At 45.5% G+C, this 19,647-nt stretch overlaps 1 protein-coding gene across 10 annotated transcripts in view; it reads right to left on the bottom strand.

Annotated features, from left to right (window-relative positions):
* The window catches only part of TLN2 (talin 2), a 7,472,684-nt gene that overhangs the window by 822,895 nt on the left and 6,630,142 nt on the right, over window positions 1–19,647 (bottom strand). The window lies entirely within an intron of this gene.

Raw genomic sequence — 19,647 nt, forward strand, 5'->3', positions numbered from 1 at the left:
GCATTGCTAACAATCACAATCCTGTCTGGGTTTGGTGCAGGCTAATGTTCACAAATTCTAATTAGGTGCAGCACTGCTAACAATCAAAGTCCTGTCTGGGTCTGGTGCAGGCTAATGTTCACAATTCAGACTAAGTGAAGCATTGTTAACAATCACAATCCTCTTTAGGTCTGGCGCAGGCTAAAGTTCCCAATTCTAACTAAGTGTGGCATTGCTAGGAATCACAATCCTGTCTGTGTCTGGCGCAGGCTTAAGTTCCCAATTCTAACTAAGTGTGGCATTGCTAGGAATCACAATCCTGTCTGTGTCTGGCGCAGGCTAATGTTCACAATTCTAACTAAGTGTGGCATTGCTAACAATCACAATCCGGTCTGGGTCTGGCGCAGGCTAATGTTCACAATTCTGACTAAGTGCAGCATTGCTAATTATCACAATCCTGTCTGGGTCTGGCGCAGGCTAATGTTCACAATTCTAACTAAGTGTGGCATTGCTATCCATCACAATCCTGTCTGGGTCTGGTGCAGGCTCATGTTCACAATTCTAACTAAGTGTGGCATTGCAAACAATCACAATCCTGTCTGGGTTTGGCGCAGGCTAATGTTCACAAATTCTCACTAAGTGTGGCATTGCTAACAATCACAATCCTGTCTGGGTCTGGCAGGCTAATGTTCACAATTCTTGCTAAGTGTGTCAATGCTAACCATCACAATCCTGTCTGGGTCTGGCGCAGGCCAATGTTCACAATTCTCACTAAGTGTGGCATTGCTAACAATCACAATCCTGTCTGGGTCTGGCAGGCTAATGTTGACAATTCTTGCTAAGTGTGGCATTTCTAACAATCACAATCCTGTCTGGGTCTGGCGCAGGCCAATGTTCACAATTCTCACTAAGTGTGGCATTGCTAACAATCACAATCCTGTCTGGGTCTGGCGCAGGCTAATGTTCACAATTCCGAGTGTGGCATTGCTAACAATCACAATCCTGTCTGGGTCTGGCGCAGACTAATGTTCCCAATTCTAACTAAGTGTGGCATTGCTAGGAATCACAATCCTGTCTGTGTCTGGCGCAGGCTAATGTTCACAATTCTGACTAAGTGCAGCATTGCTAATTATCACAATCCTGTCTGGGTCTGTTGCAGGCTAATGTTCACAATTCAAACTAAGTGTGGCATTGCTAACAATCACAAGCCTGTCTAGGTCTAGCGCATGCTAATGTTCACAATTCTTGCTAAGTGTGGCATTGCTAACAATCACAATCCTGTCTGGGTCTGGTGCAGGCTAATGTTCACAATTCTAACTAAGTGTGGCATTGCAAACAATCACAATCCTGCCTGGGTTTGGCGCAGGCTAATGTTCACAAATTCTAATTAGGTGCGGCACTGCTAACCATCACAATCCTGCCTGGGTCTGGCGTAGGCCAATGTTCACAATTCTCACTAAGTGTGGCATTGCTAACAATCCCAATCCTGTCTGGGTCTGGTGCAGGCTTATGTTCACAATTCTAATTAGGTGCGGCACTGCTAACAATCATAGTCCTGTCTGGGTCTGGTGCAGGCTAATGTTCACAATTCCGAGTGTGGCATTGCTAACAATCACAATCCTGTCTGGGTCTGGCGCAGACTAATGTTCCCAATTCTAACTAAGTGTGGCATTGCTAGGAATCACAATCCTGTCTGTGTCTGGCGCAGGCTAATGTTCACAATTCTAACTAAGTGTGGCATTGCTAACAATCACAATCCGGTCTGGGTCTGGCGCAGGCTAATGTTCACAATTCTAACTAAGTGCAGCATTGCTAATTATCACAATCCTGCCTGGGTCTGGCGCAGGCCAATGTTCACAATTCTCACTAAGTGTTGCATTGCTAACAATCCCAATCCTGTCTGGGTCTGGTGCAGGCTTATGTTCACAATTCTAATTAGGTGCGGCACTGCTAACAATCATAGTCCTGTCTGGGTCTGGTGCAGGCTAATGTTCACAATTCCGAGTGTGGCATTGCTAACAATCACAATCCTGTCTGGGTCTGGCGCAGACTAATGTTCCCAATTCTAACTAAGTGTGGCATTGCTAGGAATCACAATCCTGTCTGTGTCTGGCGCAGGCTAATGTTCACAATTCTGACTAAGTGCAGCATTGCTAATTATCACAATCCTGTCTGGGTCTGTTGCAGGCTAATGTTCACAATTCAAACTAAGTGTGGCATTGCTAACAATCACAATCCTGTCTGGGTCTGGCGCAGGCCAATGTTCACAATTCTCACTAAGTGTGGCATTGCTAACAATCCCAATCCTGTCTGGGTCTGGTGCAGGCTAATGTTCACAATTCTAACTAAGTGTGGCATTGCAAACAATCACAATCCTGTCTGGGTTTGGCGCAGGCTAATGTTCACAAATTCTAATTAGGTGCGGCACTGCTAACAATCACAGTCCTGTCTGGGTCTGGTGCAGGCTAATGTTCACAATTCTAACTAAGTGTGGCATTGCTAGGAATCACAATCCTGTCTGTGTCTGTTGCAGGCTAATGTTCACAATTCTAACTAAGTGTGGCATTGCAAACAATCACAATCCTGTCTGGGTTTGGCGCAGGCTAATGTTCACAAATTCTAATTAGGTGCGGCACTGCTAACAATCACAGTCCTGTCTGGGTCTGGTGCAGGCTAATGTTCACAATTCTGAGTGTGGCATTGCTAACAATCACAACCCTGTCTGGGTCTGGTGCAGGCTAATGTTCACAATTCTTGCTAAGTGTGGCATTGCTAACAATAACAATCCTGTATGGGTATGGCACAGGTTAATGTTCACAATTCTAAGTGTGGCATTGCTAACAATCACAATCCTGTTGGGATCTGGCGCAGGCTAATGTTCACAATTCTAATTAGCTGCGGCATTGCTAACAATCACAAACCAGTCTGGGTCTGGCGCAGGCTAATGTTCACAATTCTAACTAAGTGTGGCATTGCAAACAATTACAATCGTGTCTGGGTCTGGCACAGGCTATTGTTCACAATTCTAACTAAGTGTGTCAATGCTAACCATCACAATCCTTTCTGGGTCTGGCGCAGGCCAATGTTCACAATTCTCACTAAGTGTGGCATTGCTAACAATCACAATCCTGTCTGGGTCTGGCAGGCTAATGTTGACAATTCTTGCTAAGTGTGGCATTTCTAACAATCACAATCCTGTCTGGGTCTGGCGCAGGCCAATGTTCACAATTCTCACTAAGTGTGGCATTGCTAACAATCACAATCCTGTCTGGGTCTGGCTCAGGCTAATGTTCACAATTCTTGCTAAGTGTTACATTGCTAACCATCACAATCCTGTCTGGGTCTGGCGCAGGCCAATGTTCACAATTCTCACTTAGTGTGGCATTGCTAACAATCCCAATCCTGTCTGGGTCTGGTGCAGGCTTATGTTCACAATTCTAATTAGGTGCGGCACTGCTAACAATCACAGTCATGTCTGGGTCTGGTGCAGGCTAATGTTCCCAATTCTAACTAAGTGTGGCATTGCTAGGAATCACAATCCTGTCTGTGTCTGGCGCAGGCTAATGTTCACAATTCTGACTAAGTGTGGCATTGCTAACAATCACAATCCGGTCTGGGTCTGGCGCAGGCTAATGTTCACAATTCTGACTAAGTGCAGCATTGCTAATTATCACAATCCTGTCTGGGTCTGTTGCAGGCTAATGTTCACAATTCAAACTAAGTGTGGCATTGCTAACAATCACAATCCTGTCTGGGTCTAGCGCATGCTAATGTTCACAATTCTTGCTAAGTGTGGCATTGCTAACAATCACAATGTGGTCTGGGTCTGGCGCAGGCCGATGTTCACAATTCTCACTAAGTGTGGCATTGCTAACAATCACAATCCTGTCTGGGTTTGGTGCAGGCTAATGTTCACAAATTCTAATTAGGTGCAGCACTGCTAACAATCAAAGTCCTGTCTGGGTCTGGTGCAGGCTAATGTTCACAATTCAGACTAAGTGAAGCATTGTTAACAATCACAATCCTCTTTAGGTCTGGCGCAGGCTAAAGTTCCCAATTCTAACTAAGTGTGGCATTGCTAGGAATCACAATCCTGTCTGTGTCTGGCGCAGGCTTAAGTTCCCAATTCTAACTAAGTGTGGCATTGCTAGGAATCACAATCCTGTCTGTGTCTGGCGCAGGCTAATGTTCACAATTCTAACTAAGTGTGGCATTGCTAACAATCACAATCCGGTCTGGGTCTGGCGCAGGCTAATGTTCACAATTCTGACTAAGTGCAGCATTGCTAATTATCACAATCCTGTCTGGGTCTGGCGCAGGCTAATGTTCACAATTCTAACTAAGTGTGGCATTGCTATCCATCACAATCCTGTCTGGGTCTGGTGCAGGCTCATGTTCACAATTCTAACTAAGTGTGGCATTGCAAACAATCACAATCCTGTCTGGGTTTGGCGCAGGCTAATGTTCACAAATTCTCACTAAGTGTGGCATTGCTAACAATCACAATCCTGTCTGGGTCTGGCAGGCTAATGTTCACAATTCTTGCTAAGTGTGTCAATGCTAACCATCACAATCCTGTCTGGGTCTGGCGCAGGCCAATGTTCACAATTCTCACTAAGTGTGGCATTGCTAACAATCACAATCCTGTCTGGGTCTGGCAGGCTAATGTTGACAATTCTTGCTAAGTGTGGCATTTCTAACAATCACAATCCTGTCTGGGTCTGGCGCAGGCCAATGTTCACAATTCTCACTAAGTGTGGCATTGCTAACAATCACAATCCTGTCTGGGTCTGGCGCAGGCTAATGTTCACAATTCCGAGTGTGGCATTGCTAACAATCACAATCCTGTCTGGGTCTGGCGCAGACTAATGTTCCCAATTCTAACTAAGTGTGGCATTGCTAGGAATCACAATCCTGTCTGTGTCTGGCGCAGGCTAATGTTCACAATTCTGACTAAGTGCAGCATTGCTAATTATCACAATCCTGTCTGGGTCTGTTGCAGGCTAATGTTCACAATTCAAACTAAGTGTGGCATTGCTAACAATCACAAGCCTGTCTAGGTCTAGCGCATGCTAATGTTCACAATTCTTGCTAAGTGTGGCATTGCTAACAATCACAATCCTGTCTGGGTCTGGTGCAGGCTAATGTTCACAATTCTAACTAAGTGTGGCATTGCAAACAATCACAATCCTGCCTGGGTTTGGCGCAGGCTAATGTTCACAAATTCTAATTAGGTGCGGCACTGCTAACCATCACAATCCTGCCTGGGTCTGGCGTAGGCCAATGTTCACAATTCTCACTAAGTGTGGCATTGCTAACAATCCCAATCCTGTCTGGGTCTGGTGCAGGCTTATGTTCACAATTCTAATTAGGTGCGGCACTGCTAACAATCATAGTCCTGTCTGGGTCTGGTGCAGGCTAATGTTCACAATTCCGAGTGTGGCATTGCTAACAATCACAATCCTGTCTGGGTCTGGCGCAGACTAATGTTCCCAATTCTAACTAAGTGTGGCATTGCTAGGAATCACAATCCTGTCTGTGTCTGGCGCAGGCTAATGTTCACAATTCTAACTAAGTGTGGCATTGCTAACAATCACAATCCGGTCTGGGTCTGGCGCAGGCTAATGTTCACAATTCTAACTAAGTGCAGCATTGCTAATTATCACAATCCTGCCTGGGTCTGGCGCAGGCCAATGTTCACAATTCTCACTAAGTGTTGCATTGCTAACAATCCCAATCCTGTCTGGGTCTGGTGCAGGCTTATGTTCACAATTCTAATTAGGTGCGGCACTGCTAACAATCATAGTCCTGTCTGGGTCTGGTGCAGGCTAATGTTCACAATTCCGAGTGTGGCATTGCTAACAATCACAATCCTGTCTGGGTCTGGCGCAGACTAATGTTCCCAATTCTAACTAAGTGTGGCATTGCTAGGAATCACAATCCTGTCTGTGTCTGGCGCAGGCTAATGTTCACAATTCTGACTAAGTGCAGCATTGCTAATTATCACAATCCTGTCTGGGTCTGTTGCAGGCTAATGTTCACAATTCAAACTAAGTGTGGCATTGCTAACAATCACAATCCTGTCTGGGTCTGGCGCAGGCCAATGTTCACAATTCTCACTAAGTGTGGCATTGCTAACAATCCCAATCCTGTCTGGGTCTGGTGCAGGCTAATGTTCACAATTCTAACTAAGTGTGGCATTGCAAACAATCACAATCCTGTCTGGGTTTGGCGCAGGCTAATGTTCACAAATTCTAATTAGGTGCGGCACTGCTAACAATCACAGTCCTGTCTGGGTCTGGTGCAGGCTAATGTTCACAATTCTAACTAAGTGTGGCATTGCTAGGAATCACAATCCTGTCTGTGTCTGTTGCAGGCTAATGTTCACAATTCTAACTAAGTGTGGCATTGCAAACAATCACAATCCTGTCTGGGTTTGGCGCAGGCTAATGTTCACAAATTCTAATTAGGTGCGGCACTGCTAACAATCACAGTCCTGTCTGGGTCTGGTGCAGGCTAATGTTCACAATTCTGAGTGTGGCATTGCTAACAATCACAACCCTGTCTGGGTCTGGTGCAGGCTAATGTTCACAATTCTTGCTAAGTGTGGCATTGCTAACAATAACAATCCTGTATGGGTATGGCACAGGTTAATGTTCACAATTCTAAGTGTGGCATTGCTAACAATCACAATCCTGTTGGGATCTGGCGCAGGCTAATGTTCACAATTCTAATTAGCTGCGGCATTGCTAACAATCACAAACCAGTCTGGGTCTGGCGCAGGCTAATGTTCACAATTCTAACTAAGTGTGGCATTGCAAACAATTACAATCGTGTCTGGGTCTGGCACAGGCTATTGTTCACAATTCTAACTAAGTGTGTCAATGCTAACCATCACAATCCTTTCTGGGTCTGGCGCAGGCCAATGTTCACAATTCTCACTAAGTGTGGCATTGCTAACAATCACAATCCTGTCTGGGTCTGGCAGGCTAATGTTGACAATTCTTGCTAAGTGTGGCATTTCTAACAATCACAATCCTGTCTGGGTCTGGCGCAGGCCAATGTTCACAATTCTCACTAAGTGTGGCATTGCTAACAATCACAATCCTGTCTGGGTCTGGCTCAGGCTAATGTTCACAATTCTTGCTAAGTGTTACATTGCTAACCATCACAATCCTGTCTGGGTCTGGCGCAGGCCAATGTTCACAATTCTCACTTAGTGTGGCATTGCTAACAATCCCAATCCTGTCTGGGTCTGGTGCAGGCTTATGTTCACAATTCTAATTAGGTGCGGCACTGCTAACAATCACAGTCATGTCTGGGTCTGGTGCAGGCTAATGTTCCCAATTCTAACTAAGTGTGGCATTGCTAGGAATCACAATCCTGTCTGTGTCTGGCGCAGGCTAATGTTCACAATTCTGACTAAGTGTGGCATTGCTAACAATCACAATCCGGTCTGGGTCTGGCGCAGGCTAATGTTCACAATTCTGACTAAGTGCAGCATTGCTAATTATCACAATCCTGTCTGGGTCTGTTGCAGGCTAATGTTCACAATTCAAACTAAGTGTGGCATTGCTAACAATCACAATCCTGTCTGGGTCTAGCGCATGCTAATGTTCACAATTCTTGCTAAGTGTGGCATTGCTAACAATCACAATGTGGTCTGGGTCTGGCGCAGGCCGATGTTCACAATTCTCACTAAGTGTGGCATTGCTAACAATCACAATCCTGTCTGGGTTTGGTGCAGGCTAATGTTCACAAATTCTAATTAGGTGCAGCACTGCTAACAATCAAAGTCCTGTCTGGGTCTGGTGCAGGCTAATGTTCACAATTCAGACTAAGTGAAGCATTGTTAACAATCACAATCCTCTTTAGGTCTGGCGCAGGCTAAAGTTCCCAATTCTAACTAAGTGTGGCATTGCTAGGAATCACAATCCTGTCTGTGTCTGGCGCAGGCTTAAGTTCCCAATTCTAACTAAGTGTGGCATTGCTAGGAATCACAATCCTGTCTGTGTCTGGCGCAGGCTAATGTTCACAATTCTAACTAAGTGTGGCATTGCTAACAATCACAATCCGGTCTGGGTCTGGCGCAGGCTAATGTTCACAATTCTGACTAAGTGCAGCATTGCTAATTATCACAATCCTGTCTGGGTCTGGCGCAGGCTAATGTTCACAATTCTAACTAAGTGTGGCATTGCTATCCATCACAATCCTGTCTGGGTCTGGTGCAGGCTCATGTTCACAATTCTAACTAAGTGTGGCATTGCAAACAATCACAATCCTGTCTGGGTTTGGCGCAGGCTAATGTTCACAAATTCTCACTAAGTGTGGCATTGCTAACAATCACAATCCTGTCTGGGTCTGGCAGGCTAATGTTCACAATTCTTGCTAAGTGTGTCAATGCTAACCATCACAATCCTGTCTGGGTCTGGCGCAGGCCAATGTTCACAATTCTCACTAAGTGTGGCATTGCTAACAATCACAATCCTGTCTGGGTCTGGCAGGCTAATGTTGACAATTCTTGCTAAGTGTGGCATTTCTAACAATCACAATCCTGTCTGGGTCTGGCGCAGGCCAATGTTCACAATTCTCACTAAGTGTGGCATTGCTAACAATCACAATCCTGTCTGGGTCTGGCGCAGGCTAATGTTCACAATTCCGAGTGTGGCATTGCTAACAATCACAATCCTGTCTGGGTCTGGCGCAGACTAATGTTCCCAATTCTAACTAAGTGTGGCATTGCTAGGAATCACAATCCTGTCTGTGTCTGGCGCAGGCTAATGTTCACAATTCTGACTAAGTGCAGCATTGCTAATTATCACAATCCTGTCTGGGTCTGTTGCAGGCTAATGTTCACAATTCAAACTAAGTGTGGCATTGCTAACAATCACAAGCCTGTCTAGGTCTAGCGCATGCTAATGTTCACAATTCTTGCTAAGTGTGGCATTGCTAACAATCACAATCCTGTCTGGGTCTGGTGCAGGCTAATGTTCACAATTCTAACTAAGTGTGGCATTGCAAACAATCACAATCCTGCCTGGGTTTGGCGCAGGCTAATGTTCACAAATTCTAATTAGGTGCGGCACTGCTAACAATCACAGTCCTGTCTGGGTCTGGTGCAGGCTAATGTTCACAATTCTGAGTGTGGCATTGCTAACAATCACAATCCTGTCTGGGTCTGGCGCAGGCTAAAGTTCCCAATTCTAACTAAGTGTGGCATTGCTAGGAATCACAATCCTGTCTGTGTCTGTTGCAGGCTAATGTTCACAATTCTAACTAAGTGTGGCGTTGCAAACAATCACAATCCTGTCTGGGTTTGGCGCAGGCTAATGTTCACCAATTCTAATTAGGTGCGGCACTGCTAACAATCACAGTTCTATCTGGGTCTGGTGCAGGCTAATGTTCACAATTCTGAGTGTGGCATTGCTAACAATCACAACCCTGTCTGGGTCTGGTGCAGGCTAATGTTCACAATTCTTGCTAAGTGTGGCATTGCTAACAATAACAATCCTGTATGGGTAAGGCGCAGGCTAATGTTCACAATTCTAAGTGTGGCATTGCTAACAATCACAATCCTGTTGGGATCTGGCGCAGGCTAATGTTCAAAATTCTAATTAGCTGCGGCATTGCTAACAATCACAAACCAGTCTGGGTCTGGCGCAGGCTAATGTTCACAATTCTAACTAAGTGTGGCATTGCAAACAATTACAATCGTGTCTGGGTCTGGCACAGGCTATTGTTCACAATTCTAACTAAGTGTGTCAATGCTAACCATCACAATCCTGTCTGGGTCTGGCGCAGGCCAATGTTCACAATTCTCACTAAGTGTGGCATTGCTAACAATCACAATCCTGTCTGGGTCTGGCAGGCTAATGTTGACAATTCTTGCTAAGTGTGGCATTTCTAACAATCACAATCCTGTCTGGGTCTGGCGCAGGCCAATGTTCACAATTCTCACTAAGTGTGGCATTGCTAACAATCACAATCCTGTCTGGGTCTGGCGCAGGCTAATGTTAACAATTCTTGCTAAGTGTTACATTGCTAACCATCACAATCCTGTCTGGGTCTGGCGCAGGCCAATGTTCACAATTCTCACTTAGTGTGGCATTGCTAACAATCCCAATCCTGTCTGGGTCTGGGTCAGGCTTATGTTCACAATTCTAATTAGGTGCGGCACTGCTAACAATCACAGTCCTGTCTGGGTCTGGTGCAGGCTAATGTTCACAATTCCGAGTGTGGCATTGCTAACAATCACAATCCTGTCTGGGTCTGGCGCAGGCTAATGTTCCCAATTCTAACTAAGTGTGGCATTGCTAGGAATCACAATCCTGTCTGTGTCTGGCGCAGGCTAATGTTCACAATTCTAACTAAGTGTGGCATTGCTAACAATCACAATCCGGTCTGGGTCTGGCGCAGGCTAATGTTCACAATTCTGACTAAGTGCAGTATTGCTAATTATCACAATCCTGTCTGGGTCTGTTGCAGGCTAATGTTCACAATTCTTGCTAAGTGTGGCATTGCTAACAATCACAATCTGGTCTGGGTCTGGCGCAGGCCAATGTTCACAATTCTCACTAAGTGTGGCATTGCTAACAATCACAATCCTGTCTGGGTTTGGCGCAGGCTAATGTTCACAAATTCTAATTAGGTGCGGCACTGCTAACAATCACAGTCCTGTCTGGGTCTGGTGCAGGCTAATGTTCACAATTCTAACTAAGTGTGGCATTGCAAACAATCACAATCCTGTCTGGGTTTGGCGCAGGCTAATGTTCACAAATTCTAATTAGGTGCGGCACTGCTAACAATCACAGTCCTGTCTGGGTCTGGTGCAGGCTAATGTTCACAATTCCGAGTGTGGCATTGCTAACAATCACAATCCTGTCTGGGTCTGGCGCAGGCTAAAGTTCCCAATTCTAACTAAGTGTGGCATTGCTAGGAATCACAATCCTGTCTGTGTCTGTTGCAGGCTAATGTTCACAATTCTAACTAAGTGTGGCATTGCAAACAATCACAATCCTGTCTGGGTTTGGCGCAGGCTAATGTTCACAAATTCTAATTAGGTGCGGCACTGCTAACAATCACAGTCCTGTCTGGGTTTGGTGCAGGCTAATGTTCACAATTCTGAGTGTGGCATTGCTAACAATCACAACCCTGTCTGGGTCTGGTGCAGGCTAATGTTCACAATTCTTGCTAAGTGTGGCATTGCTAACAATAACAATCCTGTATGGGTATGGCACAGGCTAATGTTCACAATTCTAAGTGTGGCATTGCTAACAATCACAATCCTGTTGGGATCTGGCGCAGGCTAATGTTCACAATTCTAATTAGCTGCGGCATTGCTAACAATCACAAACCAGTCTGGGTCTGGCGCAGGCTAATGTTCACAATTCTAACTAAGTGTGGCATTGCAAACAATTACAATCGTGTCTGGGTCTGGCACAGGCTATTGTTCACAATTCTAACTAAGTGTGTCAATGCTAACCATCACAATCCTTTCTGGGTCTGGCGCAGGCCAATGTTCACAATTCTCACTAAGTGTGGCATTGCTAACAATCACAATCCTGTCTGGGTCTGGCAGGCTAATGTTGACAATTCTTGCTAAGTGTGGCATTTCTAACAATCACAATCCTGTCTGGGTCTGGCGCAGGCCAATGTTCACAATTCTCACTAAGTGTGGCATTGCTAACAATCACAATCCTGTCTGGGTCTGGCGCAGGCTAATGTTCACAATTCTTGCTAAGTGTTACATTGCTAACCATCACAATCCTGTCTGGGTCTGGCGCAGGCCAATGTTCACAATTCTCACTTAGTGTGGCATTGCTAACAATCCCAATCCTGTCTGGGTCTGGTGCAGGCTTATGTTCACAATTCTAATTAGGTGCGGCACTGCTAACAATCACAGTCCTGTCTGGGTCTGGTGCAGGCTAATGTTCACAATTCCGAGTGTGGCATTGCTAACAATCACAATCCTGTCTGGGTCTGGCGCAGGCTAATGTTCCCAATTCTAACTAAGTGTGGCATTGCTAGGAATCACAATCCTGTCTGTGTCTGGCGCAGGCTAATGTTCACAATTCTAACTAAGTGTGGCATTGCTAACAATCACAATCCGGTCTGGGTCTGGCGCAGGCTAATGTTCACAATTCTGACTAAGTGCAGCATTGCTAATTATCACAATCCTGTCTGGGTCTGTTGCAGGCTAATGTTCACAATTCAAACTAAGTGTGGCATTGCTAACAATCACAATCCTGTCTGGGTCTAGCGCATGCTAATGTTCACAATTCTTGCTAAGTGTGGCATTGCTAACAATCACAATGTGGTCTGGGCACGCTTCAGGCCGATGTTCACAATTCTCACTAAGTGTGGCATTGCTAACAATCACAATCCTGTCTGGGTTTGGCGCAGGCTAATGTTCACAAATTCTAATTAGGTGCAGCACTGCTAACAATCACAGTCCTGTCTGGGTCTGGTGCAGGCTAATGTTCACAATTCAGACTAAGTGAAGCATTGTTAACAATCACAATCCTCTCTAGGTCTGGCGCAGGCTAAAGTTCCCAATTCTAACTAAGTGTGGCATTGCTAGGAATCACAATCCTGTCTGTGTCTGGCGCAGGCTTAAGTTCCCAATTCTAACTAAGTGTGGCATTGCTAGGAATCACAATCCTGTCTGTGTCTGGCGCAGGCTAATGTTCACAATTCTAACTAAGTGTGGCATTGCTATCCATCACAATCCTGTCTGGGTCTGGTGCATGCTCATGTTCACAATTCTAACTAAGTGTGGCATTGCAAACAATCACAATCCTGTCTGGGTTTGGCGCAGGCTAATGTTCACAAATTCTCACTAAGTGTGGCATTGCTAACAATCACAATCCTGTCTGGGACTAGCAGGCTAATGTTGACAATTCTTGCTAAGTGTGGCATTTCTAACAATCTCAATCCTGTCTGGGTCTGGCGCAGGCCAATGTTCACAATTCTCACTAAGTGTGGCATTGCTAACAATCACAATCCTGTCTGGGTCTGGCAGGCTAATGTTCACAATTCTTGCTAAGTGTGTCAATGCTAACCATCACAATCCTGTCTGGGTCTGGCGCAGGCCAATGTTCACAATTCTCACTAAGTGTGGCATTGCTAACAATCACAATCCTGTCTGGGTCTGGCAGGCTAATGTTGACAATTCTTGCTAAGTGTGGCATTTCTAACAATCACAATCCTGTCTGGGTCTGGCGCAGGCCAATGTTCACAATTCTCACTAAGTGTGGCATTGCTAACAATCACAATCCTGTCTGGGTCTGGCGCAGGCTAATGTTCACAATTCCGAGTGTGGCATTGCTAACAATCACAATCCTGTCTGGGTCTGGCGCAGACTAATGTTCCCAATTCTAACTAAGTGCGGCATTGCTAGGAATCACAATCCTGTCTGTGTCTGGCGCAGGCCAATGTTCACGATTCTCACTAAGTGTGGCATTGCTAACAATCACAATCCTGTCTGGGTCTGGCAGGCTAATGTTGACAATTCTTGCTAAGTGTGGCATTTCTAACAATCACAATCCTGTCTGGGTCTGGCGCAGGCCAATGTTCACAATTCTCACTAAGTGTGGCATTGCTAACAATCACAATCCTGTCTGGGTCTGGCGCAGGCTAATGTTCACAATTCTTGCTAAGTGTTACATTGCTAACCATCACAATCCTGTCTGGGTCTGGCGCAGGCCTATGTTCACAATTCTCACTTAGTGTGGCATTGCTAACAATCCCAATCCTGTCTGGGTCTGGTGCAGGCTTATGTTCACAATTCTAATTAGGTGCGGCACTGCTAACAATCACAATCCTGTCTGGGTCTGGCGCAGGCTAATGTTCCCAATTCTAACTAAGTGTGGCATTGCTAGGAATCACAATCCTGTCTGTGTCTGGCGCAGGCTAATGTTCACAATTCTAACTAAGTGTGGCATTGCTAACAATCACAATCCGGTCTGGGTCTGGCGCAGGCTAATGTTCACAATTCTGACTAAGTGCAGCATTGCTAATTATCACAATCCTGTCTGGGTCTGTTGCAGGCTAATGTTCACAATTCTTGCTAAGTGTGGCATTGCTAACAATCACAATCTGGTCTGGGTCTGGCGCAGGCCAATGTTCACAATTCTCACTAAGTGTGGCATTGCTAACAATCACAATCCTGTCTGGGTTTGGCGCAGGCTAATGTTCACAAATTCTAATTAGGTGCGGCACTGCTAACAATCACAGTCCTGTCTGGGTCTGGTGCAGGCTAATGTTCACAATTCTAACTAAGTGTGGCATTGCAAACAATCACAATCCTGTCTGGGTTTGGCGCAGGCTAATGTTCACAAATTCTAATTAGGTGCGGCACTGCTAACAATCACAGTCCTGTCTGGGTCTGGTGCAGGCTAATGTTCACAATTCTGAGTGTGGCATTGCTAACAATCACAATCCTGTCTGGGTCTGGCGCAGGCTAAAGTTCCCAATTCTAACTAAGTGTGGCATTGCTAGGAATCACAATCCTGTCTGTGTCTGTTGCAGGCTAATGTTCACAATTCTAACTAAGTGTGGCATTGCAAACAATCACAATCCTGTCTGGGTTTGGCGCAGGCTAATGTTCACAAATTCTAATTAGGTGCGGCACTGCTAACAATCACAGTCCTGTCTGGGTTTGGTGCAGGCTAATGTTCACAATTCTGAGTGTGGCATTGCTAACAATCACAACCCTGTCTGGGTCTGGTGCAGGCTAATGTTCACAATTCTTGCTAAGTGTGGCATTGCTAACAATAACAATCCTGTATGGGTATGGCACAGGCTAATGTTCACAATTCTAAGTGTGGCATTGCTAACAATCACAATCCTGTTGGGATCTGGCGCAGGCTAATGTTCACAATTCTAATTAGCTGCGGCATTGCTAACAATCACAAACCAGTCTGGGTCTGGCGCAGGCTAATGTTCACAATTCTAACTAAGTGTGGCATTGCAAACAATTACAATCGTGTCTGGGTCTGGCACAGGCTATTGTTCACAATTCTAACTAAGTGTGTCAATGCTAACCATCACAATCCTTTCTGGGTCTGGCGCAGGCCAATGTTCACAATTCTCACTAAGTGTGGCATTGCTAACAATCACAATCCTGTCTGGGTCTGGCAGGCTAATGTTGACAATTCTTGCTAAGTGTGGCATTTCTAACAATCACAATCCTGTCTGGGTCTGGCGCAGGCCAATGTTCACAATTCTCACTAAGTGTGGCATTGCTAACAATCACAATCCTGTCTGGGTCTGGCGCAGGCTAATGTTCACAATTCTTGCTAAGTGTTACATTGCTAACCATCACAATCCTGTCTGGGTCTGGCGCAGGCCAATGTTCACAATTCTCACTTAGTGTGGCATTGCTAACAATCCCAATCCTGTCTGGGTCTGGTGCAGGCTTATGTTCACAATTCTAATTAGGTGCGGCACTGCTAACAATCACAGTCCTGTCTGGGTCTGGTGCAGGCTAATGTTCACAATTCCGAGTGTGGCATTGCTAACAATCACAATCCTGTCTGGGTCTGGCGCAGGCTAATGTTCCCAATTCTAACTAAGTGTGGCATTGCTAGGAATCACAATCCTGTCTGTGTCTGGCGCAGGCTAATGTTCACAATTCTAACTAAGTGTGGCATTGCTAACAATCACAATCCGGTCTGGGTCTGGCGCAGGCTAATGTTCACAATTCTGACTAAGTGCAGCATTGCTAATTATCACAATCCTGTCTGGGTCTGTTGCAGGCTAATGTTCACAATTCAAACTAAGTGTGGCATTGCTAACAATCACAATCCTGTCTGGGTCTAGCGCATGCTAATGTTCACAATTCTTGCTAAGTGTGGCATTGCTAACAATCACAATGTGGTCTGGGTATGGCTCAGGCCGATGTTCACAATTCTCACTAAGTGTGGCATTGCTAACAATCACAATCCTGTCTGGGTTTGGCGCAGGCTAATGTTCACAAATTCTAATTAGGTGCAGCACTGCTAACAATCACAGTCCTGTCTGGGTCTGGTGCAGGCTAATGTTCACAATTCAGACTAAGTGAAGCATTGTTAACAATCACAATCCTCTCTAGGTCTGGCGCAGGCTAAAGTTCCCAATTCTAACTAAGTGTGGCATTGCTAGGAATCACAATCCTGTCTGTGTCTGGCGCAGGCTTAAGTTCCCAATTCTAACTAAGTGTGGCATTGCTAGGAATCACAATCCTGTCTGTGTCTGGCGCAGGCTAATGTTCACAATTCTAACTAAGTGTGGCATTGCTATCCATCACAATCCTGTCTGGGTCTGGTGCAGGCTCATGTTCACAATTCTAACTAAGTGTGGCATTGCAAACAATCACAATCCTGTCTGGGTTTGGCGCAGGCTAATGTTCACAAATTCTCACTAAGTGTGGCATTGCTAACAATCACAATCCTGTCTGGGTCTAGCAGGCTAATGTTGACAATTCTTGCTAAGTGTGGCATTTCTAACAATCACAATCCTGTCTGGGTCTGGCGCAGGCCAATGTTCACAATTCTCACTAAGTGTGGCATTGCTAACAATCACAATCCTGTCTGGGTCTGGCAGGCTAATGTTCACAATTCTTGCTAAGTGTGTCAATGCTAACCATCACAATCCTGTCTGGGTCTGGCGCAGGCCAATGTTCACAATTCTCACTAAGTGTGGCATTGCTAACAATCACAATCCTGTCTGGGTCTGGCAGGCTAATGTTGACAATTCTTGCTAAGTGTGGCATTTCTAACAATCACAATCCTGTCTGGGTCTGGCGCAGGCCAATGTTCACAATTCTCACTAAGTGTGGCATTGCTAACAATCACAATCCTGTCTGGGTCTGGCGCAGGCTAATGTTCACAATTCCGAGTGTGGCATTGCTAACAATCACAATCCTGTCTGGGTCTGGCGCAGACTAATGTTCCCAATTCTAACTAAGTGCGGCATTGCTAGGAATCACAATCCTGTCTGTGTCTGGCGCAGGCCAATGTTCACGATTCTCACTAAGTGTGGCATTGCTAACAATCACAATCCTGTCTGGGTCTGGCAGGCTAATGTTGACAATTCTTGCTAAGTGTGGCATTTCTAACAATCACAATCCTGTCTGGGTCTGGCGCAGGCCAATGTTCACAATTCTCACTAAGTGTGGCATTGCTAACAATCACAATCCTGTCTGGGTCTGGCGCAGGCTAATGTTCACAATTCTTGCTAAGTGTTACATTGCTAACCATCACAATCCTGTCTGGGTCTGGCGCAGGCCTATGTTCACAATTCTCACTTAGTGTGGCATTGCTAACAATCCCAATCGTGTCTGGGTCTGGTGCAGGCTTATGTTCACAATTCTAATTAGGTGCGGCACTGCTAACAATCACAATCCTGTCTGGGTCTGGCGCAGGCTAATGTTCCCAATTCTAACTAAGTGTGGCATTGCTAGGAATCACAATCCTGTCTGTGTCTGGCGCAGGCTAATGTTCACAATTCTAACTAAGTGTGGCATTGCTAACAATCACAATCCGGTCTGGGTCTGGCGCAGGCTAATGTTCACAATTCTGACTAAGTGCAGCATTGCTAATTATCACAATCCTGTCTGGGTCTGTTGCAGGCTAATGTTCACAATTCTTGCTAAGTGTGGCATTGCTAACAATCACAATCTGGTCTGGGTCTGGCGCAGGCCAATGTTCACAATTCTCACTAAGTGTGGCATTGCTAACAATCACAATCCTGTCTGGGTTTGGCGCAGGCTAATGTTCACAAATTCTAATTAGGTGCGGCACTGCTAACAATCACAGTCCTGTCTGGGTCTGGTGCAGGCTAATGTTCACAATTCTAACTAAGTGTGGCATTGCAAACAATCACAATCCTGTCTGGGTTTGGCGCAGGCTAATGTTCACAAATTCTAATTAGGTGCGGCACTGCTAACAATCACAGTCCTGTCTGGGTCTGGTGCAGGCTAATGTTCACAATTCTGAGTGTGGCATTGCTAACAATCACAATCCTGTCTGGGTCTGGCGCAGGCTAAAGTTCCCAATTCTAACTAAGTGTGGCATTGCTAGGAATCACAATCCTGTCTGTGTCTGTTGCAGGCTAATGTTCACAATTCTAACTAAGTGTGGCATTGCAAACAATCACAATCCTGTCTGGGTTTGGCGCAGGCTAATGTTCACAAATTCTAATTAGGTGCGGCACTGCTAACAATCACAGTCCTGTCTGGGTTTGGTGCAGGCTAATGTTCACAATTCTGAGTGTGGCATTGCTAACAATCACAACCCTGTCTGGGTCTGGTGCAGGCTAATGTTCACAATTCTTGCTAAGTGTGGCATTGCTAACAATAACAATCCTGTATGGGTATGGCACAGGCTAATGTTCACAATTCTAAGTGTGGCATTGCTAACAATCACAATCCTGTTGGGATCTGGCGCAGGCTAATGTTCACAATTCTAATTAGCTGCGGCATTGCTAACAATCACAAACCAGTCTGGGTCTGGCGCAGGCTAATGTTCACAATTCTAACTAAGTGTGGCATTGCAAACAATTACAATCGTGTCTGGGTCTGGCACAGGCTATTGTTCACAATTCTAACTAAGTGTGTCAATGCTAACCATCACAATCCTTTCTGGGTCTGGCGCAGGCCAATGTTCACAATTCTCACTAAGTGTGGCATTGCTAACAATCACAATCCTGTCTGGGTCTGGCAGGCTAATGTTGACAATTCTTGCTAAGTGTGGCATTTCTAACAATCACAATCCTGTCTGGGTCTGGCGCAGGCCAATGTTCACAATTCTCACTAAGTGTGGCATTGCTAACAATCACAATCCTGTCTGGGTCTGGCGCAGGCTAATGTTCACAATTCTTGCTAAGTGTTACATTGCTAACCATCACAATCCTGTCTGGGTCTGGCGCAGGCCAATGTTCACAATTCTCACTTAGTGTGGCATTGCTAACAATCCCAATCCTGTCTGGGTCTGGTGCAGGCTTATGTTCACAATTCTAATTAGGTGCGGCACTGCTAACAATCACAGTCCTGTCTGGGTCTGGTGCAGGCTAATGTTCACAATTCCGAGTGTGGCATTGCTAACAATCACAATCCTGTCTGGGTCTGGCGCAGGCTAATGTTCCCAATTCTAACTAAGTGTGGCATTGCTAGGAATCACAATCCTGTCTGTGTCTGGCGCAGGCTAATGTTCACAATTCTAACTAAGTGTGGCATTGCTAACAATCACAATCCGGTCTGGGTCTGGCGCAGGCTAATGTTCACAATTCTGACTAAGTGCAGCATTGCTAATTATCACAATCCTGTCTGGGTCTGTTGCAGGCTAATGTTCACAATTCAAACTAAGTGTGGCATTGCTAACAATCACAATCCTGTCTGGGTCTAGCGCATGCTAATGTTCACAATTCTTGCTAAGTGTGGCATTGCTAACAATCACAATGTGGTCTGGGTATGGCTCAGGCCGATGTTCACAATTCTCACTAAGTGTGGCATTGCTAACAATCACAATCCTGTCTGGGTTTGGCGCAGGCTAATGTTCACAAATTCTAATTAGGTGCAGCACTGCTAACAATCACAGTCCTGTCTGGGTCTGGTGCAGGCTAATGTTCACAATTCAGACTAAGTGAAGCATTGTTAACAATCACAATCCTCTCTAGGTCTGGCGCAGG

Source organism: Ambystoma mexicanum, chromosome 11, assembly GCF_040938575.1.
Source record: "Ambystoma mexicanum isolate Mex_15411 chromosome 11, UKY_AmexF1_1, whole genome shotgun sequence".
NCBI classification, from domain to species: Eukaryota; Metazoa; Chordata; class Amphibia; order Caudata; family Ambystomatidae; genus Ambystoma; species Ambystoma mexicanum.